At 47.6% G+C, this 23,803-nt stretch overlaps 1 protein-coding gene and 1 long non-coding RNA gene across 5 annotated transcripts in view; one reads left to right on the top strand and one right to left on the bottom strand.

The window, feature by feature from the left end:
* The window catches only part of KAZN (kazrin, periplakin interacting protein), a 1,160,468-nt gene that overhangs the window by 278,344 nt on the left and 858,321 nt on the right, over positions 1 to 23,803 (bottom strand). The window lies entirely within an intron of this gene.
* LOC146402568 (uncharacterized) lies at positions 1,965 to 10,979 on the top strand. The gene is made up of 2 exons (XR_014807150.1): positions 1,965 to 3,891; positions 6,492 to 10,979. It is a non-coding gene; the product is annotated as an uncharacterized LOC146402568 (long non-coding RNA).

Genomic DNA, 23,803 nt, shown 5'->3' with positions numbered 1-23,803 from the left:
GGGGTGGGGGGTGTAGGGGTGGGTGGGAGCTGGCTTGGGGGGCCCCAGCCCAGCCTGCCTTGCACCTCTGGGGACCAGGAGGAGGGTGGCAGCTTTAGCCCTTCACTCCCTGGTCCTGCTTGCAGAGACCTCCAATGCATGGACTTCCTGATCCTGAGTATCAGGGCCACCGAGCACACAGGGGACAGGGGTGACAGTCAGGCCTGGTGCTGGCCAGATGATGGGACAGTGATACACAATCATCAGTTGTGGAGACAGCAGGGGACAGCAGGGAAGAGTCGGTATGTCTGAGTGAGGCCAGGGATCGAACCTGCATCCTCATGGATGCTAGTCAGATTCATTTCCACTAAGCCACGATGGGAACTCCAGATCTCACTTTTCTTATAAATCACTTTTGCATTCACAATTGAGTTCCATCTTTGTGACGACACAGGGAAGAGGATCGGCTAGATGGTGATGCTTCCAGGTTAGTGATGAGGGAACCAGGCCCCAAGAGACCCAGTGGCCCTCCTGTGTCCCCGTGCAGGCTGGGGACAGAGCCAGGACTCCATGGCATTCACTGCCAGTGGCATCTCATTCTGAGTGCCGGTGGGACCCTGCCTTTCAGAGAGCATGGCGATGAGAATAAAGGGCACCGTTACTGGTGCTTACAGGGTACCAGGCTCCCTGTCCTATGGGTGATCTTATTTAACCCTGAAAAGCAGCCAGCTGCCAAAACACAGTCAGCATCTGTAAGGAAGTCTTCAGTGCAAACGATACATGTGGATGGCAGTGCAGAAACCAGAAGGAGTCTGCTCAGACTTGGCTGTGACACTGGGACCAGATACTTCTGTGTTGTAGGGGTGTCCTGTGTGCCATGGACCCTGATCTCTACTCACCAGACGCCAGTTGCATCCCCACCCCACACACCCCAGTTAACCAAGCATGTCTGTAGGTTCTTCCTCTTCTATGTCTGCGTATCTTCCGCAGGTGTGCCCCAAGTGCCCCCCAGTTGAGAACCACAGCATGGAGAGAACCAAGGAATGCTTCCTGGAAGAGATCATTTTAAAAAGCAGGGGTGGAGTTCCTGTCGTGGTGCAGTGGTTAACGAATCCGACTAGGAACCATGAAGTTGCAGGTTTGATCCCTGGCCTTGCTCAGTGGGTTAAGGATCTGGCGTTGCCATGAGCTGTGGTATAGGCCGCAGATGCGGCTCGGATCCTGCGTTGCTGTGGCTGTGGTGTGGGCTGGCGGCAACAGCTCCGATTAGACCCCTAGCCTGGGAACCTCTATATGCCGTGGGAAGCGGCCCTAGAGAAAAGGCAAAAAAACAAAAAAAAAAAAAAAAATTAAAAAATAAAAATTAAAAAATAAAAAGCAGAGGTGACAGAGGGAGGTTCTGGAAGGAGCTGGACAGTGCTCTTGAGTGCAGACAGGGGGAATTTAGGGGAGGCCCTGCAGTGAGCCATGTGGGTAAGTAAAGTCATCATTGGGGTGTGACAGACAGGGCAGGCTATTACAACTTTCCCCGTGAAGGCCAGGACATGACAAATGGCTACATCCCAAGAGGCCTGTCCTCTCCTGGGAACTGGAGGTGGGGCCCATCCTAAATCAAATCCCTTCTCTTCCAGTCCCAGGGGGGCCCAGATGCCTAAGGGCTCAGGTGCACTGTGAGCCATGGACAGGGCGGAAGTCACCTGCAACGTCCCTTGCACCTGTTGGTGTCACGGCTTCTTGCAATACTGACAAGTAAGGTTCGTCCCAACCACGGGAACTTGCTCCTGGCCGTGACTCCCTGGACCCAGAAGAGTGGAGAATTCCCCAAGGAGCCTGTTGAGGGATTACAGGAAGAGAACCTCGAGGATGTGGAAGCCCCTGGAGATTGCTCTGCGTGGCTTTGGTGGAGCAGCTGTCAAGACATTCTGGAATCACCATAGGCTCTGCTCGCTGTGTGGTTAGAACGGCTCATCTCACCATCACGATTCTTTTTTTTTTTCTTTTTGAGATATAATTCCTCTACTGTAAAGATTCCTATACTATAAAATTCTTTTAAAAGCATACAGTCCAGTGGGTTTCAGCACATTCACAAAGCTGTACAACCATCACCACTATCTAATTCCATCCTATTTCCATCACCAGACAAGAAATCCCTACGCATTAGCAGTCATTCCCCACTTCCCCTCCCCTCAAAGCCCAAAACCACGGATCCGCCTTCTGTCTCAATGGATTTGCCTATTCTGGGCATCTGCTGTGAATGAAATCATACTGCATTAGTCTTTGGTGACTGCCTTCTTTCACTTAGCATCATGTTTTCAAGGTTCATCCACATTACGATGTGTTAGTAGTTCATTCCTTTACATGGTGGAAAACGACGCCACTGTATGGACAGAGCATTTCGTGTCTCTACTCATCAGTGGAAGAGACACTGGGGTTTTCACCTTTTGGCGACTGTGAACAAGGCTGCTGTGAACATTCATGTTTATCTGGACATAGGTTTTCCACTTCTCTTGGACACATACTCAGGAGTGGAACTGCTGGGTCAGATGTAGCTCCTGGTTTTAAGATGATGAAAACCTTGAGATCTGCCATACAGACTGGGGTATTTCTGGGTTGGAATTCTGGGACCCCCCCTAAAATCTCTGCAATCTTCCCATGTGGCTCACCCCAACTTCCACCCAGCCAAGTCTTTTAGAAGCTATTTATACCCCAGCTTGAGTTCTTTCCTGTGATACTAGTTCTCCAGATACATAGATACTCTGATGTCTCCATAATTCCATAAAAGAGACATGTCAGATACTTGTAACGTCAATCCAGCCTTTGGGAACAGCTGTTAGCCACTGCTGTGTTTTGTTGCTGTTTGCGTGTTTTTTGTTTGTTTGCTTTTTGTTTTAGTTTTTTTTTAGGGCCGCACCTGTGGCACATGGGAGTACCTGGGCTAGGGGTCAAACCTGAGCTGCAGCTGCTGGCCTACACCACAGCTCATGGCAATGCCAGATCCCTTAACCCACTGAGCAAGGCCAGGGATCGAACCCACATCCTCCTGGATACTAGTCAGGTTCTTAACCTGCTGAGCCACAATGGGAACTCTCCAATGCTCTTTTTAATTAGTTGGATGAAGATATGAAGTGAGGAAAAGGAACTCTGATCAGGGTCTCTAAGGCTTCCTGTAAGATAATGTGTAAGATTCCAAAAATGAAACTAACTGTCCATTCAATCTTTTTAATTTAGTTAAAGCCTACTTTAAAAAAATGTTCTAAAGAGGCTTCCAGATGAATGTCAAATTCATTTGTTAATTGCATCCTGAGCCCCACGCATGACAAGAGTTTTGTTTTCTTGACATTGACTTGATCTGACGAAGTTCATGGTCTGGGCAATAAGGACATCCCCTTTTTTCAGAGCTAGCTCTAGCCAGGCCCATTTCTGATCATTTTATCAACTCGACTGGGTCGTCTAAAAATTAAATGGAAGTTAGCCTTGGATCTGGAGATATTTTTCCATTCCTTTTCTGCTGGACCACGTCAATATTCTAAAGAGGTTTTGGGTGTTACTCCCTTTTGCATAATTTATCCTAGGTAATGAAAGCTTTAAAAATTGGCTAACATCAAAGCAAAGCAAAACAGTCTTTCCCACAAGTGTCTCAAAGGAAGCCTTTTCTGGGCTGAAGAGATGAAAATACCCATTTTGGCTTCTGCAGCCCTCAAGCAATTTGGTGGATGGCGTTCATTTCCATGTAAGGAGTATTCATTGCACATTTACTGTGAACACATATTGCACGAATTAGATACAAAGTAATATCGAGGAGTTCCCGTCGTGGCGCAGTGGTTAACGAATCCGACTAGGAACCATGAGGTTGCGGGTTCGGTCCCTGCCCTTGCTCAGTGGGTTAACGATCTGGCGTTGCCGTGAGCTGTGGTGTAGGTTGCAGACGCGGCTCGGATCCTGCGTTGCTGTGGCTCTGGCGTAGGCTGGCAGCTACAGCTCCAATTCGACCCCTAGCCCGGGAACCTCCATATGCCACGGGAGCGGCCCAAGAAATGGCAAAAAAGACAAAAAAAAAAAAAAAAAAGACAAAGTAATATCGAGAGAATGTGGTGGACAGGATAGGGTAGGTTATACTGCAGTAACAAACAACCCCATCAATATCAGAGGTTTACAAGAATAAGCATTTCTTTCTGCATCTAACCCTGAAAAAAAAGAAAAAAAAAAAAAAAAAGCAAAGGTCACCTACTGGGACTGTTGATTTCTGGAGGAGAGGAAGATGTCTGCTGATGGATTTTCCAAAGTTGCCTGGATGTGAATGCTACATAATTATGTCCTATGTTATCAGTGCGGGACTTCTCTAATGAGGAGGAAAGCCAAGCAAAGACAGGACTGTGTTTTCTACTCTTTTTCCAAGAGCTTTGGTGCCTTCCCACAGGGACAAGCATGCAGCAGGTTATCCAAAACCATGTGAAAGTCTGCAGAGCAGAACACAGAGATAGAGGTTTCACTCCCCACGGAGTTGAATCCTGCTTCTGGTAGTCCTGAACTGTGTGGTAGTCCTGAACTGTGTGGTGCAGACAGCTTTTTTTTTTTTTTTTTGCTTTTTAGGGCCACAACTGAGGCATATGGAAGTTCCCTCAAATCAGAGCTATAGCTGCTGGCCTATGCCACAGCCACAGCCACAGCCACACAGGATCCGAGCCACATCTGAGACCTACACTGCAGCTCATGGCCACACCAGATCCTTAACCCACTGAACGAGGGCAGGGATTGACCGGGCATCCTCAGGGATACTGGTCGGATTTGTTTCTGCTATGCAAAACCGGAACTCCCAAGACAGTTTTTTTTTTTTAACCTCTCTGTGCCTGTCCTCATCTGTGAATCTGGGAAAATAACAGTCCCCGCTTCCTGGTGTACAGTGAAGAGTAACTGAATTAGTGCCTAGAAAGTCCTTGGCACGTTTTGGGCACTATATTAGTATCCGATAAGTACGTCATGAGAGACAGCATCTTTTAAGTGCTGATTTAGGAATTACTAGGGATTATTTCATTGAATCTTCACAACTTAAGGAAGTAGGCGTATTCTGATGACCATTTTGCAGAAGGAGAGAGAACTTTTCTAGAGTCCAATAACTTAATAGAAGGTGGAGCCAGAATTTCCACCCAGGTCTTCCTGACTCTAGGGATGACATCCTTTGCCTCAACGCTATAGAACCTCTTTTACAGAACACAAAATAAAAAAGGCTCAGGTGAGCAACGCGGGGCCCATTTTTTTTGATCTGATGCATTGTAAACTCTGTACTCTGTCTTCATTCAGCCCCTTCACACTCTTGGTTTCAACATATTTTCTCATCCTCTCGCATCGATCCATTTTTGTGGACTCTCATCTCTTGGAATGGACTCTAGGAGCCCACTGCACTGTTCTCCCGTTGGCACTTCCTGGACAAAACAGCCTCACCCTCTCCCTTTCTCCCTTCATGGGTGTTACTCGAGGGATCGCCCAATGATACATCCACACAGCTTAACGCTCAGCTTTTGGAACCCCTAACGCCGTGGGCATCATTTTCCCCACAGCGGATCTGGGAACCGTTTTTCCCGCTGAGCTGCCCGAAGTCTTGATTCTTTCTGCTGCAGAAACACTGCAAGAAAAGGGGCAAGTCACGCCATCTGTTCAAACCTCTTTTTTTCTCTCTGTCAAGTCTGTGTTTTTCTTACGTCCGCCCCCTTCCTTTCTCACACCTTCAGGTGGCAGAGGGTGAGGGCTGTAAAGGTGATGCAAAAGGCAGGTCTTTGAAGAAACGCCCAACGAGCAGAGCTTCACGGTGTCACACTTGCTAATGGTGGGACACTTATCTTCCGAAACAGGGCAACCTGCAGAGCTGAGCCGAACGGAGCTCTTTTGTGCTCTTCTGCAACAGAAACGCACCCAGGACTCTCCAGCAGGTGCTGGGCTGTGGAAAGAACTGTCAGCTCTACTGGGCTTCCTCACACACTCGCAATGTGCCAGCTCTGTTCTAAGGACTGGGGATCAAAGCTGGACAGGATGAGGACACCCACGGGGCTCACATCCAGGTGGACAGGTGGACCTGTGGTTGTCATGCCTGAGCTGAATGTGGCCTCATTAAGATGGTTAAGATGTGTATCTTGAGTCTGAAGAGCAGAGGGGCCCGGGCTCTGGCTGGGGAAAGCCCCAGGCTCGGAAAGGGAGGGGGTGCCTGCGAGGCCCACGCACAGGTCAAGGCTGTTCTGGATGGAGACGTAGGGAGCTTTTGTGCAGGGACACCATCCCGAGGCTTGTCTGTGGAATTACAGAGCCCTGTGGGAGAGATGGGGCCAGGACCTGAAAACCGGAGGCTAGAAGGTAGCTGATTTGGCATTTCTGATTGTTTTGTTTTTTTAGGGCCGCACCTGCAGCATATGGAAGTTCCCAGGCTAGGGGTCGAATTGGAGCTACAGCTGCTAGTCTACACCACAGCCACAGCAATGCAGGATCCCCATCGAGTCTGTGACCTACACCACAGCTCACAGCAGCGCAGGATCCCAAACCCACTGAGCAGGCCAGGGATTGAACCTGCATCCTCATGGATACTAGTCGGATTCATTTCCGCCGAGCCACAGCGGGAACCCCCGATTTGGCGTTTCTGATGGGAGAAAGACAAAGTGCAGATGGGGACAGAGGAGAGGCAGGGACAAAGAGAAGGGTATAGATTTCCTTTCCTAAGGAGCTCACTGCTGGTGGAGGGCGTGGGGAAGGACAGGCAATAAACAAACAAGCAAGCCTATAAGATACAAGGTGGAAAAAATTACAAGGCGGGCTGTGGGGAGGAAGAATGGGCTGCGAGACAGGGGTTTCTATTTTTGACAAGGCTTTGCCGAAGGTGATGTCTGAGCAGAGACCAGAGGGAGGGGGGCTGAGGAGAGGGGCAGGCAGCACAGACAAAGGCCCTGCGGGAAGATGATGCTCCACCTGTCACAGGAATAGCTCAGGATAAGCAGGGGCGCGTGGCAGGACATGAGAGCAGAGGAGCAGATGGGAACGTGACCCCATAGGCTAGTGGGAGGGAGAGGAGTCGGGTAGATAGAGATTACATTTCGGAGGTTCTGATGGATGATAAAGAGCGCAGACTTCAAGGGTGCCGGGAGGCCTGAGTTTGAAAATAAACCGGGAGAAAAGTCTGTCAATCAAAAACATCAAAGGCTTCTGAATCAGTCTCCACGAGCCAGGCGAGTGCCTGCTAAGTGCCTTGCACTAGCAGAAAAAACTGCAGCTGGGCTTGTGCCCATTCTCACCTACTGTAAGACCCGAGTTCCTCTCTCCCGGGGGTCGTTGGCACACAACTCACAGCGTAACGTGCTGCTTCTCACGTGATCCTTATGACCTGTGAGGCAGGTGCTGTGTTACCCAGGGGTGTGCTGAGCCAGCTGCCCAGGCTCCTCGCAGCTGATCGCACGCATCCCTCCCCAACTCTGCCATGAGGGATGGGACGTCGAGTTAATAGCTCAAGGATTTACTCCATGGAAATTGAAGAATGTCACACCCCCTACCACCCGAGAGAGAGCTGGTTGTTAAACACCTACCAGCACAACCAATGGCCATACCCAATGGGAGAGGAGGCAGCCAAGGCTCACGAGGGTAAAGGCCCCCAGCCTTGGGAGGCTCCAAGTCCAGAGAACGGCTGCCTTTGGACAGCTGGCGGGTGACAGTGGGTGACGCTGCTAGCAGACACTCTGGCGATGCTGCATCTTTTTGGAGGCCATGGGAATTTGGGGGGATTTCCACCTCCCTTCCGTTCCTAGCCGTGTCTGGTTTAGACGAACACCAAAAATCCCACTGGGCTTTCCATGACTCCAGCGACCCCTTTTGTTGACCCCAAGTGGCTACGAGCACGAGAGGGGACCTAGAAAACCCTGTTGGGGGTGGGCCGGGGGAGCCCCCTCCATACCAGGCTGCATCCTTAGGACCTGGGAGAGGAAAGCAGGCAAGCAGAGACTCAGGGTGACTTCAGCAAATGCCATTTCTGTAACTGCTCGTGAACAAAAGGTCAGGTCTTGTGGTATTACTTTTGATTACACTGAAAAAACCAATCCAGTTTTTAATTTCCGCTGGTGAAGGCTGAAAGCTATGTGGGTTCACAGGGCACCGACAGGGGTGGGGGCGGCCTGAGATGGGCAGGCTTATTTTCCAGAGAGACCACCCAGAGGGCACTCTTGGGGGCTGCTCAGGGGTCCCTTCCGCCCCAAGTTCTCTGGCTTCAAATATAAACCGGGTCCTGTTTCTACCTGTCTTAATGCCACAGAGGGGAAGGAAGGCTCCACTACAGGAAGAATAGGAGCAAGTATTTATTGAGCACTTACTGTATGCACTATATTCATACACATATTTACACTCAGGTCCTCCTCACACGCCCTCTGTTGAGATTCTCTCCCTATCCTCATCCCCAGGTTACGGCCATGTGAACAGATGCAGAGAGAGGTTAAGTAATTTGTCTGAGGTCACACAGCTAATAGGGAGTAGAGCTGGGTTTGAAGCCAACTCCTAACCCCTAAATTGCATGGGGTAGGAGGATGCAGAGGTTAGCCACACCGCCTCAGGAAAGGCTCTGAATGTGTATAACATCTCCTCAAAGGAAACTGGGGAAGGGCTGCACGTGCCCGGGGCCCCTGCAAACTCCTCCTTCCTTTGTCCAACAAAGCCAGGTTACCCCTAGAGATGCCCTGGAGGAGGCCTGATTTGCTGCCCTCCTTGTTTCTTTGTGGGGCCACTATGGTGGTCTCCTAGAGGTCCCTGCCTCCAGCCTCACCTCATCCATGTCACTGCAAAGGGGTATCTGTCACCATCACCCCCCTGCAGAAACCCAGTGATAGCTACACTGCCTGATCATGGCACACAGCCTGGCTGACCTGACCCTCATCTCCCACTGCTGCTTTCCCAGCACTGTCCCACCAACCATGTCCGTGTGAGTGTCCTCAAATGCCTACCACTCTCCCTGCCTCTGAGCCTTTGCACATGCTATTCCCTGTGCTTGGAACACCCTTCCCATTTTCTACACCCGCTAATTCTTCAGGATGTTACTCAAGGTTCCTCTCTTTCTGGAGTCACCCTGACTTCTAGATCGAACTAAGGGACCCTCAGGGCTCCCACTGCACCCTGGAGATGGCCACAAGATGCCTCCACCTCGTGTGGTCACTAATATCCTTGTTTGCCTGCCTGCTCCTCGTCCCCAGGTTATGACCATGTGAACGGATGGGGCAGGGATGGTATCTCATGCGTGTTTGTTTCCTTAATGCCCAGCACCGTATCTGACACACAGCAGGTGCTTAATAAACAACCACTGAATAAATGAGTGAATGAGTGGCCAGCCACCTTTGGATAATCTGTCTTTTCAACCAGGTAGCAATTCTGATTCATGTCCTCAATCCACAGCCAGGGGTGGCCCTGTGTGTTGAGGGAGGGGTGGGGGTGAGGAAGGCTGTTTGAAGATGAGAACCAGGAGTACCATGAAAGGAGCCAGAGCAAGAGTTCTGAAAGCACAGTCACAGTCGTGACAGCCAAAGTCCCCACAGCACTGACACAGGTCACAGGGGCTAAGTAGCTGCTCCCGTGGAAAGGTGACCCCCACCCCCAAGCTGGGAGATCACACAGCAACAAGAATCCCGCAGCCGCTGCCCCAGGGATCAAGCACGGGGCTGTGGGGCTGTGCACGCAGAGATTAAAGGCGGACAGGGCACCTTCCACCAGGGAAGCCCAGGAGCCGCTCTCCCACAGCAATAGGATGGATTAGGCCTTGGATGTGCCGGAAGCTTGCCTGGCTCTGTAACACCTGCTTTGCATCCTCTTGGGGCTGAACCATGCCCACATCCTCATGGAGCCCCAGGCATTTTCAGTGCTGGGTTATGGGGAGTTTTCGGCCAAGAGGAAGGAGAGGACAGAGAAATGAAGGCACGTCCAGAGAACAGGGCGACATCCCTCCCCCAAGAGACTTGGGGTTTGGATGAGCATCACACGGATGCCCACAGGTAGAGCAGGTAGGTTCCCTGGTCCAAGAGAGCTGATAATGGACGTTTTGAACGGCGGCACCAACCATCGAACAGGCAGATTTGGAAAGAGCTGTCCAAGGATGAGGCAGCTCATGATGAGGTCCCAGAGTGACCTTTTGGGACGGAAAAAGGAGCAAGCTGACTGGTTTCCAATGCCTCCCCATGACGTCTTCCCAGCACGCCCCCCCCCCCCCCGACCCCTGCCCTGCGCCATCTCCCCGGCCAATGCCACTCACCTGTCCTCCCCAGAGCAGGAGAATTTCTCCATCCTCTGGTCCTTCCGATGTTCGTCAGCGTTCAGGACACGAGCTCTGGTCCTTGAGTAATGCCATCTTAATAAACCGCGCCAGGAGCAAGGCTGTCCAAACAGATTAATGGCAGCGGGACAGAGTTCAAAGAGGGACGGCTTGTGATGATTTAGGTGCATCTTAAGGCTGTTTTGAGCACTGGGTTCTGCACTAAGCACACCATGGGCAAGGAAGGACACGGAGGTGGGATACAGTGAGACTTAGAAGCAGAGAAAGAGACACAGGAAAAATGCCGGCCTCTCTCCCCGAAGCAGCGGTCCTTCCAGCTCTGGGAAACCTGGCTGGAGGGACTTGGACAATTGCACCCATGACCTCCCAACAAAAGGACCGCCATACACTCAAAGTGAACAAGAGTCCTTCACTTTTTAAAGTGCTCTGAACATCCTGGAATCAGAGGTGAGGACGGCACAACCGTGTGAAGAGACCCCAAACCACTGAGTTGTACATTTTAAATGGTGATTTTATGCTCTGTGAATTACCTCACAGTAGCAAAAGAGTGGGGAAAAATCCCCTTGTTCCGTTTCCTATCCTGGATCAGGAAATGCAAACTGCATCAAGATGTGGTGACTCAGTTACAGGAAACCATATTCCATCAAGAATAGAGACAAAGAGCCCTTTGAAAGGTGGTGTCATCTGTGGGGTACCTGGGGCATTTTCCAGCCAGGGGACATCCTTCAATGACACCAATGTATTTACTGTGCACCAGATATTGTCTAGACTTTGGGATTAAGACAGATGAAGAGGCCAGGGCCCCAGCCCTCAGAGAAAGAATGGGAATGAGACAAGAAAAAAAGGGGTTTAGGTCTAAGGACAGTCCTAGGAGGTCGGAGTCCCATATGGCTATAGGGACCAGGAAACGAGATACAGAGAGCCACAGCGTTTGGGATGGACCTTGAAGAAAGACCGGGAGCATCCTCGAGGGTGGAAATGCTTCGAGAGGGTACTAGCTAGAAGGAACAGCAGCGGCAAAGGCTCGGCAGCTAGAAAATATGTTTTCTTTTTTTATTACTCAATGAATTTTATTACATTTATTGGTGTACAACAGTCATCACAATCAAATTTTACAGCATATCCATCCCAAACCCCCAGTGCGTCCTCCCACCCCTGAACCTGTCTCATTTGGAAACCATAAGTTTTGCAAAGTCTGCAAGTCACTATCTGTTTTGCAAAGAAGTTCATCATGTCCTTTTTTTAGATGCCACATGTCAGTGATAGCATTTGATGTTGGTGTCTCATTGTCTGACTGACTTCACTTAGCATGATAATTTCTAGGTCCATCCATGTTGCTACAAATGCCATTTTTTCTTTCCTTTTAATGGCTGAGTAATGTTCCACTGTGTATATGAACCACATCTTTATTCACTCCTCTGTCGATGGACATTTAGGTTGTTTCCATGTTTTGGCTATTGTATATAGTGCTGCAATGAACACTGGAGTACATGTGTCTTTTCGAGTCATGGTTTTCTCTGGATAGATGCCCAGGAGTGGGATTGCTGGATAAGGAGTTTTAATTTGCTGGCAAAGCAGGGCATGTGCAGGGCAGCAGAAGAAGGAAGGTCTGGAAAGAAGAAGGCTGCTGCACACTAGCTGATCAGAAGGATTTGGTCTGTTTCAGGTCCTCGCCGGGAAGTGACCCGATCCGATATGTCCTTCCCTGCCTCCAGGACGCTTCTGGTTTTAAAGAGTATGGCAGACAGGTTTGCTTTGGGAAGCCCTTCTGGTATCCCCCTGACCTCAGTGCCCTCGGCTTTGGTTGGCATGCCCTCTAGAAGAGGCTCAGGGAATATGAGATGAGAGAATGAATGAATGACTCAATGAATGAATGAATGCTGCTGACACCTAAGACTCTCTGCCCCCTGTCACAGCTGACCTGTCCATGTCCCATTCCTTCAGGGCTCTGTTGGAAAAGAGCCAGATAATCCAGTCTGGTGTTCCTGGGATGACACTGCAGGAAGTTAATGGTAACCCTCCTTGAAAGAAGACACCACTTATAAACAACAGGGGACGCTGATGGTGGCATTGCAAGCAGTGGGTATGCCAGGCAGAGGGGTCTATCCACATGTCTCAGATCACACTGCCACCCTTCTTAGGCCTGACCTGCTCAAGCATCATAAAGATGATGCAGTTGTGGAAGAAAAGCCATCTCTGGCTTGCAGGGTGAGTGTTGGCAGCACAGACTCATGGCAGCCAGGCCTCTGTGTTGCATGCTATAGTGGGGCCCTTCAGGGCCTGGTGCACTCAGCATTGACTGGGTCTCTGTGCATCTTTTATTCATGCAGACGGGTGACTGCAACTCATGCCTCATCACTCTAACAGCCCGACGAAGGGAAAAGAAAACCTTATGAGCATTTGTGCTGCATCAATCTGCTTGGCTGGAGACTGTTCCTGAAGGTTCTGTGAGTTGTCACCCCAAGAATTCAATTTACCCATCCCAGCTTCCCTGGAGCACCCCTTACTATCTGTGGTTAATCACCATTCATTTGGGCTAAAGATTTCTCTTCCGTACCCCACTGCTGTTGGAGTCCAAACCACCTTTTCCTACCTGCCACATACCTGTCCTCTGGCTGTGCTCCTGGAGGGAGAAATCAGAGGCTAAGCAAGTGGATGAGAGGATGAGGCTGGAGGCTCTGGAGGCACTGTTGGTCCAGCTCTAGTTCCTGGGCTTGGGGGTGGGACTGAGGACAGTGACACAGAGGCAGGGCTGGCTCCTGTGCGGTTGCACAACACCCTACACTTAGAAGCACCTCATACTTGGTTCAATGCTCTGCTGTTGATGTCCTGAAATTCTTAATACCTTTTGAACGTGGGGTCTCGAGCTTTTGTTTTGCACGGACCTGGAAATTATACAGCAGGGGCTTTACGGAGGCCAGATTTCACTGCTGATTGACTTGGTCTCCTTCCAGGGTCACTGACATGGCTCTCAGTCTGGCTGAGCCTTCAAAGACGTTGACTCACTGATGATGCTTCTATTGAATTAGTTCCCCTTGTGTTGGCCACGCCTACTGCCCTGGTCAGGTCTCATCATCTCTTTCCTGGGTTACTGTGGATTTCTGACTGCCCTTCCTGCCTCCAGCCTCTACCTCCTCCGAGCCATCCAGGCTGATGTGGTCCTCAGGGCTGTGGTGAGGCATAGCTGCGGGGGTGGGGGGAGTGGTGGTGCCTGGATCTAGGACCCACAGTGAAAGGTCCCTGGAGCACCCCTGAAGTTCAAGGCAGAGGCCCTACAGAGCAGCTGTAACTGTAGAACAGCCATCATTACCTCCGCTCATATTCCAAGGCAGCGCACTAAGCACGTCACGTGCCTGGACTCAAACACTGAGTCATTACGACAATCCCAGAAGTGGATATTAGCACTCCCATCATCTCATGGATGAGAAAGATGACACTCAAAGAGATTAATCCGAACACACTAGCACTATGTAAGAACACAGATTCCAGATGCAAGATCCTGGTTCCAGTGCCAGCTTGGTTATAACAACATCTTGACTTTGGGCAAGTGATTGAACTATGCCTTAATTTTCTACTTACATGGGAATTATACAAAATATACCTACTTCACAATGTTGTAGACCTCAGGATTAAAAGAGTCAACATAGGTAAGCTACTTAAAATATGCCTTTGTCCCAGCTAAGTACAATATATGTGTTAATACACATACTGATATTAACACCCAAGGTCCCGTGGATAGAAAGTTGTCACAGTAGGATGGAGCCCAGAGAATGAGAGCCCCAAGTCCGTAAGTTTTTTTTTTTTTCCCCTTTTTATGGCCGCATCTGTGACATATGGAAATTCCTGGGCTAGGGGTTGAATTGGAGCTGCAGCTGCAGGCCTATGCTACAGCCACAGCAACACCAAATCAGAGCCCCATCTGTGACCTATGCTGCCGCTTGAGGCAACACTGGATCCTTAACCCACTGAACAAGGCCAGGGATTGAAGCCACATCCTCCTGGACACTATGTCAGGTTCTTAAACCACTGAGCCACAACGGGAACTCCTCCAAGTCTGTAAGTTTAACCAATCAATGCACAATATTGCCTTCAGGGAAGGGAACCAAGCATGCGAAACTGAAGAACGTCTGCAATGCAGACCTAATTTCTGTGTAAATCTAGAGATACTGGAGTCAAGAGTCAGGAATTAATAAGCAGAAGAACATGATTCCAAATGTTGACTCTTATCCCTAAATGTATGCTGTGTGTTAGCTCTGAAATGGGTAATTTTGCAGCACTTCTAATGGCACTTCACTGTTTACTAGAAAATTCACCGTGGCATATTTCCGTAGACTAACAACGTCGTTACAATATGAGATGTCAGCAGAACATCCTTCTATTAAATATCTTGCAGGAGCACAGGGGAGGGAGCCAGGGTTATGTGAGAATTACAGGGTGTGCAAATTGTTCAGGCACTGCTGTATACAAAGGTTTTTTTTTTTTTTCCTTTATCCCTATTTAGTGAGTTGGGAAAGAGAGCAAGAGAGTGCATTTTAAAGAGGCATCAGGTTATTTAGATGCAGGGCAATGGCCTTTTCCTGTTAACCGCAAATGAAAATGAAATGTGCTTACAGTGGCTCTTTATTTGAGATAAATTTTCTCACAATCTATTCAAGGCATCAAATCACCATGCCTGGTTTGGCCCAGTGTGGGGTTTCAGCTCTGTGCTCCCAGAGGATGTGCGACTGCAGAAGTGTGTGCCCCAGATTAACTCCAATCTAAGAAGAACAAATCGAGTCAATGCCATATGCAAAAATCACACTGCCATTCCCCCACGACAGATGTCCTTGAAGCCAGTGTCGGCACTGCCCAGCTCAGAACATATTCACTATAGAGTCACCAATGGGAGAAGGCATACGAGCCAGAATTGCTAATAATTATCAGCCAGACTGCAGGTGCCCAAGATACGAATGACGTCAGATTCCGAAAGGACATCAGATTTAGACTATTGTAAGATGAAGGTGGGGAGTCATGCTACATAGGAACTTATTTGACGAAGTAAGTGGTTCAATAATAAAAATTCTAATTACAGTAATGTTAAGTCTTCCCTTTTATTGAACATTTACTATATACTAGGCATTCTGCTAAGTGCACGATTCACAGGGATGTCCTTGGATCCTGATAAGGATCCTGCAAGATCTTTGCTATCACTTGCATTTTGCAAATCAGGAAACAAGTTCAGAGACGTTGAGTAACTTGTTGCATAGACACTAAGCGGCAGCAGTGAGGTTGCAATCCAGACATAGTGGGTTCTAGAGGCTATGTCTCCCACCTCCTCACAGTGCCCTATGTTATTATTATTTTTCCCTAAGCTAAGCAAGGCAGCGAGAAACACGGCCACTACCACACTAGCAACAATTCAATAACAACAAGGAAAGCAGTAACAACCACTTGAAGAGCTAAGAGCTCAACATATCATTTAATTTTCACAACACTTCTATAAGATAGGTATTCTTTTCATCTCCATTTCAGAAGTGAAGAGGCTGAGCTTTAGAGAGGGTAAATAATTTGTCCTGGGCTATCTGGACAGAGAGTTGACTCTAAGGTCTGAAGTGGGGCAGAAGGAGAAAAGATGAGAAGGTGTTGGTCAAGGTCAAGGCAGAAAGGTCACCGGGGATAGGGAGCATCAGGAAGCGACCACCGAGGCGGTGTGGCAACTCTACAATGCCAGAAGTATGGACCTCTCCTGGGCTGTCCATTTATCCAGGGGGTCAGACCGGGGAGCCATATGTGTTCTCTGTGACACCACCCTCAGGCTATAGCTGATTGGATCCCAGGGAGGCGGGGGCGAGAGGGGGGAGCATCTGACCCAAGCCATCCAATGAGGTTCCTTCTCTTAAGAATTTGAACTGAGAGGCACTGAGCCTGGTGCCTGCTGAGTGCCCATTCTGGTCAATGGCAGAATTCCCAAGGGAAGGTCAAAAAAAGTCCAGTTATTGAGGTCTATGGGGCTGCCCTTCTTCCCAGTTTTCCTGACTGGACTGTCAATATTTTTGGGGGAATCCACGAGACACACTAATATTCCTCCAACAAATTCCTCTTCTACCTAATTTAGCTTGCATTAGCCCCTGTTATGTGTAGTCAAATGAATCTCAGTTAACAACCACTGCCTCTTGTTAAGCACTTTCGAGAAACTCGACTATTATTTGCACCTTAACCTCCTAACATACCTCTAAGGTATTACGTCATTTTATAGATTTTTTTTTAAATGTAGCAACATGATAGACCTAAAGATTATCACAGTGTGAAGTCAGAGAAAGACAAATATCATATGGTATCACTGATATATGGAATCTAAAAAGATGATACAAGTGAACTTAGTTACAAAACAGAAATAGGTTCATAGACTTAGAAAACAAACTTACGGTTACCAAAGAGGATAGGGGTTGGGATAAATTAGGAATCTGGAGAGTTCTTGGGTTGCTGCTGTGGCTCAGGTTTGATCCCTGGCCTTGGAACTACCACATGCCAAGGGTGAAGCCAAAATAATAATAATTAGGAGCTTGGGATTAACAGATACACACTACTACATATAAAAAAGATAACCAACAAGGACCTACTATATAGCACAGGGAACCACAGTCAGCATCTTGTAATAACCTATAAAGGAAAAGAATCCAAAAAAGAATACATATATGTATGTGTGTATATATATGTATTACTGAATCACTTTGGTATTTACCTGAAACTAACACAACACTGTAAATCAACTATACTTCAACTTAAAAAAAAGGTAGGCGTTCCTGTTGTGGCACAGCAGAAATGAATCCGACTAGGAACCATGAGGTTGTAGGTTCAATCCCAGGCCTTGCTCAGTGGGTTAAGGATCCAGCGTTGCCGTGAGCTGTGATGGAGGTCGCAGACACAGCTCCGATCTGGTGTTGCTGTGGCTCTGGTGTAGGCCAGAAGCAACAGCTCCGATTAGACCCCTAGCCTGGGAACCTCCATATGCCACAAGTGTGGCCCTAAAAAGACCAAAAATACAAAAAGAAAAAAAAAAAAAAGGTAAATGGTCAAATTAAATTGGGCCTTAAATCAAGATGGATTAGATTTCTAGAGCTATGTATTTTCAGTTGCCTGAAGAAGTTGTCCTTGGGCCTGGTGATATCACTCCAGCATAACAGTAGCATTTATTCCTTCGTCCCAGCACTGCGCTTCTTTAATTTGCAGATCTCTCTGGCATAGGAGTAGTCACTTGAGTGACTGCATGTTGCCTGCTGTGCCTCACTTTTAATCCAGGGAGAGAGGAGTGGGAGCTGCTGAAAGTACGTGCCTCCCCAGAGTCCCCCTGGGATAGTCATGTGCTAACTTGGCTGGTCTCCAGTCTCCAATTATGCCATCAAATACTCACCTAGGTTTTGCTGTGAAAGTATTTTATAGATGTGATTACAATCTATAATCAGTCAACTTTAAGTAAAGAACAAGGATTATCCTAGATAACATGGCTGGGTCTAATTTGATCAGTTAAAAGGCTTTAAAAGCACGGCCAAGGCTTCTCTGATGAAGAAGAAATTGTGCTGCGATGGCATTTCACCTTATACTCAAGAATTCCAGGAGTTCCCGTCGTGGCTCAGTGGTTAACGAATCTGACTAGGAACCATGAGGTTGTGGGTTCGATCCCTGGCCTTGCTCAGTGGGTTAAGAATCCAGCGTTGCAGGGAGCTGTGGTGTAGGTCGCAGACGCAACTCAGATTTGGTGTTGCTGTAGCTCTGGTGTAGGCTGGTGGCTATAGCTCTAATTAGACCCCTAGCCTGGGAACCTCCATATGCTGTGGGTGCGGCCCTAGATTAAAAAAAAAAAAAAAAAAAAGGATTCCAGCCTGCCTTTTAGACTCCAGACTTACCTTGCAATAAATGTATTGACTTCTGATAAGTCTCTTAATATATATCTCCTCCTGGTTCTGTTTCTCAAATTGAATCCTGATGAGTATACCCTCCTCAAAGGTCCCCTGCTGTCCACAGGTGAAGACCCTTCTCTGGACATGTTCTCTGCCCACCCCTCTAGTTTGGTCCTTAAGACCCTGATGCATCACATTCTCCCTGGCTCCAGACTCAGTCTCATGCCCTTCACCCCTACTGCACTCCCCACCAGGCCAGGTTTCTCATGCTTCTCGGCCTTTCTCTCTGCCAGAAACTCCTCCCCATGCCTACTTGCTGGAAAACACCTACCCTCAGCCAGAACTCAGCTCAGCTCACCCCCTCCATGAAGCCTTCACTGATTTCTTTAGGCAAACCACAGTGCTTTTTCCATTATGCTCAGATTGATAGCAGTGGGGTCATTTCTTAGTATTTTTCTTTTTCCTTGGTTTGGCAATTCTCACTTCAAGGACAAAGAGGGTGCCTTTCATGTCTTATCTCCAGGGTCTAGCTCAGAACGTGGCACACAGATAATTTTTGTCCAATAAATGCATGACAGCACGCATCCGTGCCTAGGGTTCAATTTTTGCAGAAGGGATGTTCTGTGGCAGAAAAGAGGTTCAAGCACAACTGACTTCTCAGGGTCACCTTGAAAAGGCCAGTTGGTCTTTATCAGTGTTCTGCATATGGGCTCTTCCTCTTTGCAGGGGCTCAGTCGGACAAAGGAGCTCCCGTTGGTGAGCTTTCTCTGGCCTCTCCCTCTGCAGGGCTTGGGGCTCCATTATTAGGATGAATTCCTGCATGACCTTTAAGATTAAAACTAAATGTTCTGATCTTTCCCCAGACAGGTATTAGGTGCTGGAAATGGCATTTTGCAGGGACTGTGTTCACTAGCAAACTCCAAATATCAGCCTCATCACATTCTGACATGTTACAGCCCATCTGAGCTGGGGCGACGCAGTGCCTTTCAAGGCCAGGCACTGTAAGGGCAGTGATTTCCTCTTTTTCACGCTGGCTACAGTGGCACCCCTCCTGAGTGGTTTGAGATGCCACCGTCAAGGGAAATGAGTCCTGAGTCATCAGCGTTGCCTCTGCTGCGACCACCAGAGGGAAAGAGCGTTATCAGCCAACAAACTTTTGCAGGGACGACAGGAAAAATTAGCCCCTCTGAAGATGCTAGCAGGCCTTCTGCCATCATCTGTAATGAAAACGTCTGTGATGAGGTTGGGAGGAATGCCTCAGCTCTGGGATTCCTCCAGCAACTCCGGGAAACCGCACATGCCCTTAATCAGGAAACACACAGAGAGTTCCTAAATTTGGACTCCTTTGATGAAAGGAAAGACCTAATTAGATAATTGTCTCCAGAGAAACCTAGGTATATTTATTATTGCTTTTATAAGCCTCTTCAATTACTTAGAGGAGGGAACACTCTTTCACTGTGGTCCAAGTTCGCAAGGGAGCCGCCTCTCAATGAGCTGCTAAGAACCATGAACAAGCGCTCACTTACTTTAGGCAAATAGATTTGCTGAAAGGCAGAGGTGGTCTCATTCTCCACATGGCAAACAACTCCTGGTTCTGCAAATAATAACTGTGATGCTAATAATAGCAAATGCATATAGAACATTCTCTATATGTGCTAGACAGCTGTAACCCTTTCCAACAGGTCTGTGCAGCTGGTTCCATTCTTATGCCCACTTTACAGATGAGGGCGCTGAGGCTCAGGGAGGTGAAGAGATTTGCTCAGACACAGAACTAGAAATGGGAGAGCCACTCTTGGGCATATATCCGGACAAAACTCTCCTTAAAAAAGACACATGCACCCGCATGTTCATTGCAGCACTATTCACAATAGTCATGACATGGAATCAACCCAAATGGCCTTTGATAGATGATTGGATTAGGAAGATGTGGTATATACACACAATGGAATACTACTCGGCCATAAAAAAGAACAAAATAATGCCATTTGTAGCAACATGGATGGAACTAGAGACTCTCATCCTGAGTGAAGTTAAGTCAGAAAGAGAAAGACAAATCCCATATGATATTACTTGCATCTGGAATATAATATACGGGACAAAGGAACCTTTCCACAGAAAAGAAAATCATGGACTTGGAGAATAGAATTGTGGTTGCCAAGGGGGAAGGGGAGGGACTGGGAGGGACTGGGAGCTTGGGGTAAATTGATACAGAATGTTGCCTTCGGGATGGATGAGCAATGGGATCCTGCTGTGTGGCACTGGGAACTCTGTCTGGTCACTTATGATGGAACATGCAATGTGAGAAAAAAGGGTATATACATGTAAGCGTAACTGGGTCACCATGCTGTATAGTAGAAAAAAAAATATATATATAAATGATTAAAAAAAAGAAGAAGAAAGAAAGAAATGGGAGAGTCACGGCTGGAAGGCCCACAGCATGGCCCCAGGAATTCAGCCTACATGTGAACTGATAGTTATTGAAGATGTTTATTACTGGGGATTGGGTTTATTATTTAAAAGATAATAATAGCTTACGTTTATTGAGCACATATATATGCTAGGGGTTGTGCTAAGTTCTGCATGCATTACTTTCTCATTAATTCTCAGAAACACTGGGAAGTAAGGCTGTTTAGTTCCTATTCTACAGACAAGGAAAGTGAGGCTCAAAAAGATTGGCACTTGCTCTCTTGTTGGGTTTTATTATTTATTTATATGTATTTATTTACTTATTTTTTAACTGAAGTGTAGTTGATATACAATGCTGTGTTAATCTCAGGTGTACAACAAAGTGATTCAGTTATATATATATATTTTTTTTCTTTTCAAATTCTTTTCCATTACAGGTTAGTATAAGATATTGACTATAGTTTCCTGTGCTATAAAGGAGGGTCTTGTTGCTTATCTATTTTATATACAGTAGAGTGTATCTATTAGTCCCAAATGCCTAACTTATCCCTACGCCTCTTTCCCCTTTGGTAACCATAAGATTTTTTTTTTGTTTTCCTGTGTCTGTGAATCTATTTCTGTTTTGTGCATCTTGATGGTTTCCAAGGTATAAATGATTACTGGGGGAAACGAACAGCCTCGTCATCACCATCCAACCTTGAATTTGTCTGAAGACTGAGGAGCCCACCTCCTGTTTGCACCCCCTCAGTTTCTGCCATCGTCACACACTGTTAGAAATTAAGCCAATTTGCAGCTGTTCAATTTGCATTCAGTTTCTGCATTTGTAAAAGGCTGCCCAGGCGCAGATGTTCACGGTCATAAATATTCCCTTCTGAAGCTGACCCTGTGCTTGGTGAATGCAATGATTCATTTTAAAATCTGAGAGTCAAACAGCCTTTCAAATGGGAGTATGATTTCTCAAGCACTTGAAACGGAGGTTTAGGAACCTGAGGTTTATGCCTTTTAATGTGTGTGATTTACTCTCGGGCTTCTTCACCATCATCCCCCTGCCCTGCTCTGCATCCTCTGCATCCTCTGGGCTCCTCTAACTCTGCTACAGGCAGACCCTCTGAGCTTTTCTCCTCTTCTCTGTTTCTGAGTGAAGATAAAGATGACCTCTGAACTTTTAGAGTTTTATCCTTTTCCACCCCACTCAACAGTAGAGTTCAGGATTCAATCCACTTCTGGCTGGTGATCATCTGTCATTGCCCCTAAAATGGCAGAAAGAAAATCCTGCACCACAGTCACCATCCAGTATTCACAGCGTGCCATGCAGCCTGCTAATACTCTGTTCGAGCATTTCATTTCGCGTATCCTTAGTTCTTAGAATAGCACTTGGCTTCAATGGCTAAATGCCTATGTCCCAAGAAAGCACCAAGACGTTTGTTTGTAGTATCTTGCTCAATGTTCTCACCAACCCTACGTGGCAGGTTCTTATGACTATCCCCATTTGACAGATGAGACACCCGAGGTCCTGACAAGCTCAGTGACTTGCCAAGGTCATGCTGGCAGTGTGGGGGTGGGCAGATATGGGTCCCTCCATTCACCCAGCAGGTAGTTCTTGAGCTCACAAAGAAACCAATGAACCCACAAGTTAGCTCCTCATCTATTCCTGAATGGAGGCCAGATGCTGTAAACCTCCAAACAGAAGAGGTATCTGATGCTGAGAGAGATGTTCTGACAACAAAATCAAACAGGGCATTGGGAGGGGAGGAAACTGGGGAGGCACAGGCCTCTCTGAAGAGGTACCGTCTGAGCAGAGACCCAAAGATGAGCTGGAGGAACCGTGCAAAGAACCAAGACTGGGCCTGGCCTTCCAGGCAGAGGCAATATCAAGTTCAAGAGCCCTAAAGAAGGAACATGTTCAGCTTAAAAAAAAAACATTGGCGCTGATGCTCCAAAGACTTCCCATATTCTAAACCTCTTCCTCTGGACATCCACAACACTTGGCATAGTACTGAGGACTACGTCGAGGGCTTGTTGGGAGGAATTAATGAGATCAAGCTTGTCAAACACTGAGCAGTGTGCCTGACACAACCTAAATGTTACCTGTTATTGCCAAATGATCATTAACCCCAAGGACACTGCACTTAGCATCAGCAAAGGAGGAGATGATTCACGCCCCATCACGAGTGTTCTCGAAATGTCTCTAAAGGATGAGTGAGTAAACTTCCGGCATGACGTTTGCCTGTTACTTCTCTCTGGGACTGGCCACTGGTAAATTGGCTGCCAGAGGAAGGAAATGGAATGAATTCTCTGTTGAATGATGGGGTTGTTTAGAATACATAGCGCCTTGATCCCAGGAAAGAATAACAAAAACTGAGCCCTTCCCAGGAACCGTTCAGAGAAGAGATCCTGTCAAAAGGAAATTAACAAAGTGCACAGCAGATAATCAATAGTAATCAGCCCAGGAAATCAAAAAGAAAGCAATTGCCCTGAAGACCCACATCTTGTTTGTTCAATATTTCTGCGAGGTCAGGGGCCAATGCCAATCCATTACGGTTCTTAAATTCAGTTAAATATATTCATGAGCTTCCTGCAGCAAGTGGGGAGCCCTGTTTGTCATCCAAGAGAGCCGCACGTGCAAAGGTCCAGGAACCCCTGGGAATCTCCTTGGAAGCTTCTGGTTCTACCTCCCAATGCCTGGGGCTGGGAGCCTGAAGGCACCGGGAAAAGCCCCAAGGGGAAGTCAGAGGAGCCCACACGGCCTCCTAGTGGCAGGAAAACACAAAGTGAGCAATAAATTCTATGGTCTGAAAGAGGTAAATGTAGAAATTGAACGTGGAGGAGGATGTTTCCAAAAATGACTGCAAAATTTCCCATCCCACACGTTCTTTGGTGACACAGCCCTTTTGAGAGGCAGAGGCTATTTCCCCAGACGTTGGGTCACGTGGGAGTCACATGGGAGTTTGAGGTGAATAGATGCAAACTATTACATTTAGAATGGATAGACGATGAAGTCCGACTATGCAGCACAGGGAACTATATCCAGTCTCTTGGGACAGAACATGATGGAAAATAATATAAGAAAGGGAGTGTATATTTATGTATGATGGTCACTCTTTTGTGCTGCAGAAATTGGCACAACATTATAAATTGACTATACTTTAATTTTGAAAAAAAATGCAAAAACAAAAAAACCTCGACATCGCTTGGGGGCAACCTGAGCCCCTGGAGGGAAAGGTATGGCCTCCAGGTGTTCATACCCAAGGAGCCTAGGTCAGCT

The sequence above is a fragment of the Sus scrofa genome, chromosome 6 (assembly GCF_054392235.1).
Source record: "Sus scrofa isolate SSC_HxYL_T2T_F1_AM1 chromosome 6, Sscrofa_HxYL_maternal_Yorkshire_Landrace_v2.0, whole genome shotgun sequence".
In the NCBI taxonomy this organism is placed as follows: domain Eukaryota; kingdom Metazoa; phylum Chordata; class Mammalia; order Artiodactyla; family Suidae; genus Sus; species Sus scrofa.
Note: the sequence above shows the minus strand (reverse complement) of the source record. Positions and strands in the feature narration are given on the sequence as shown.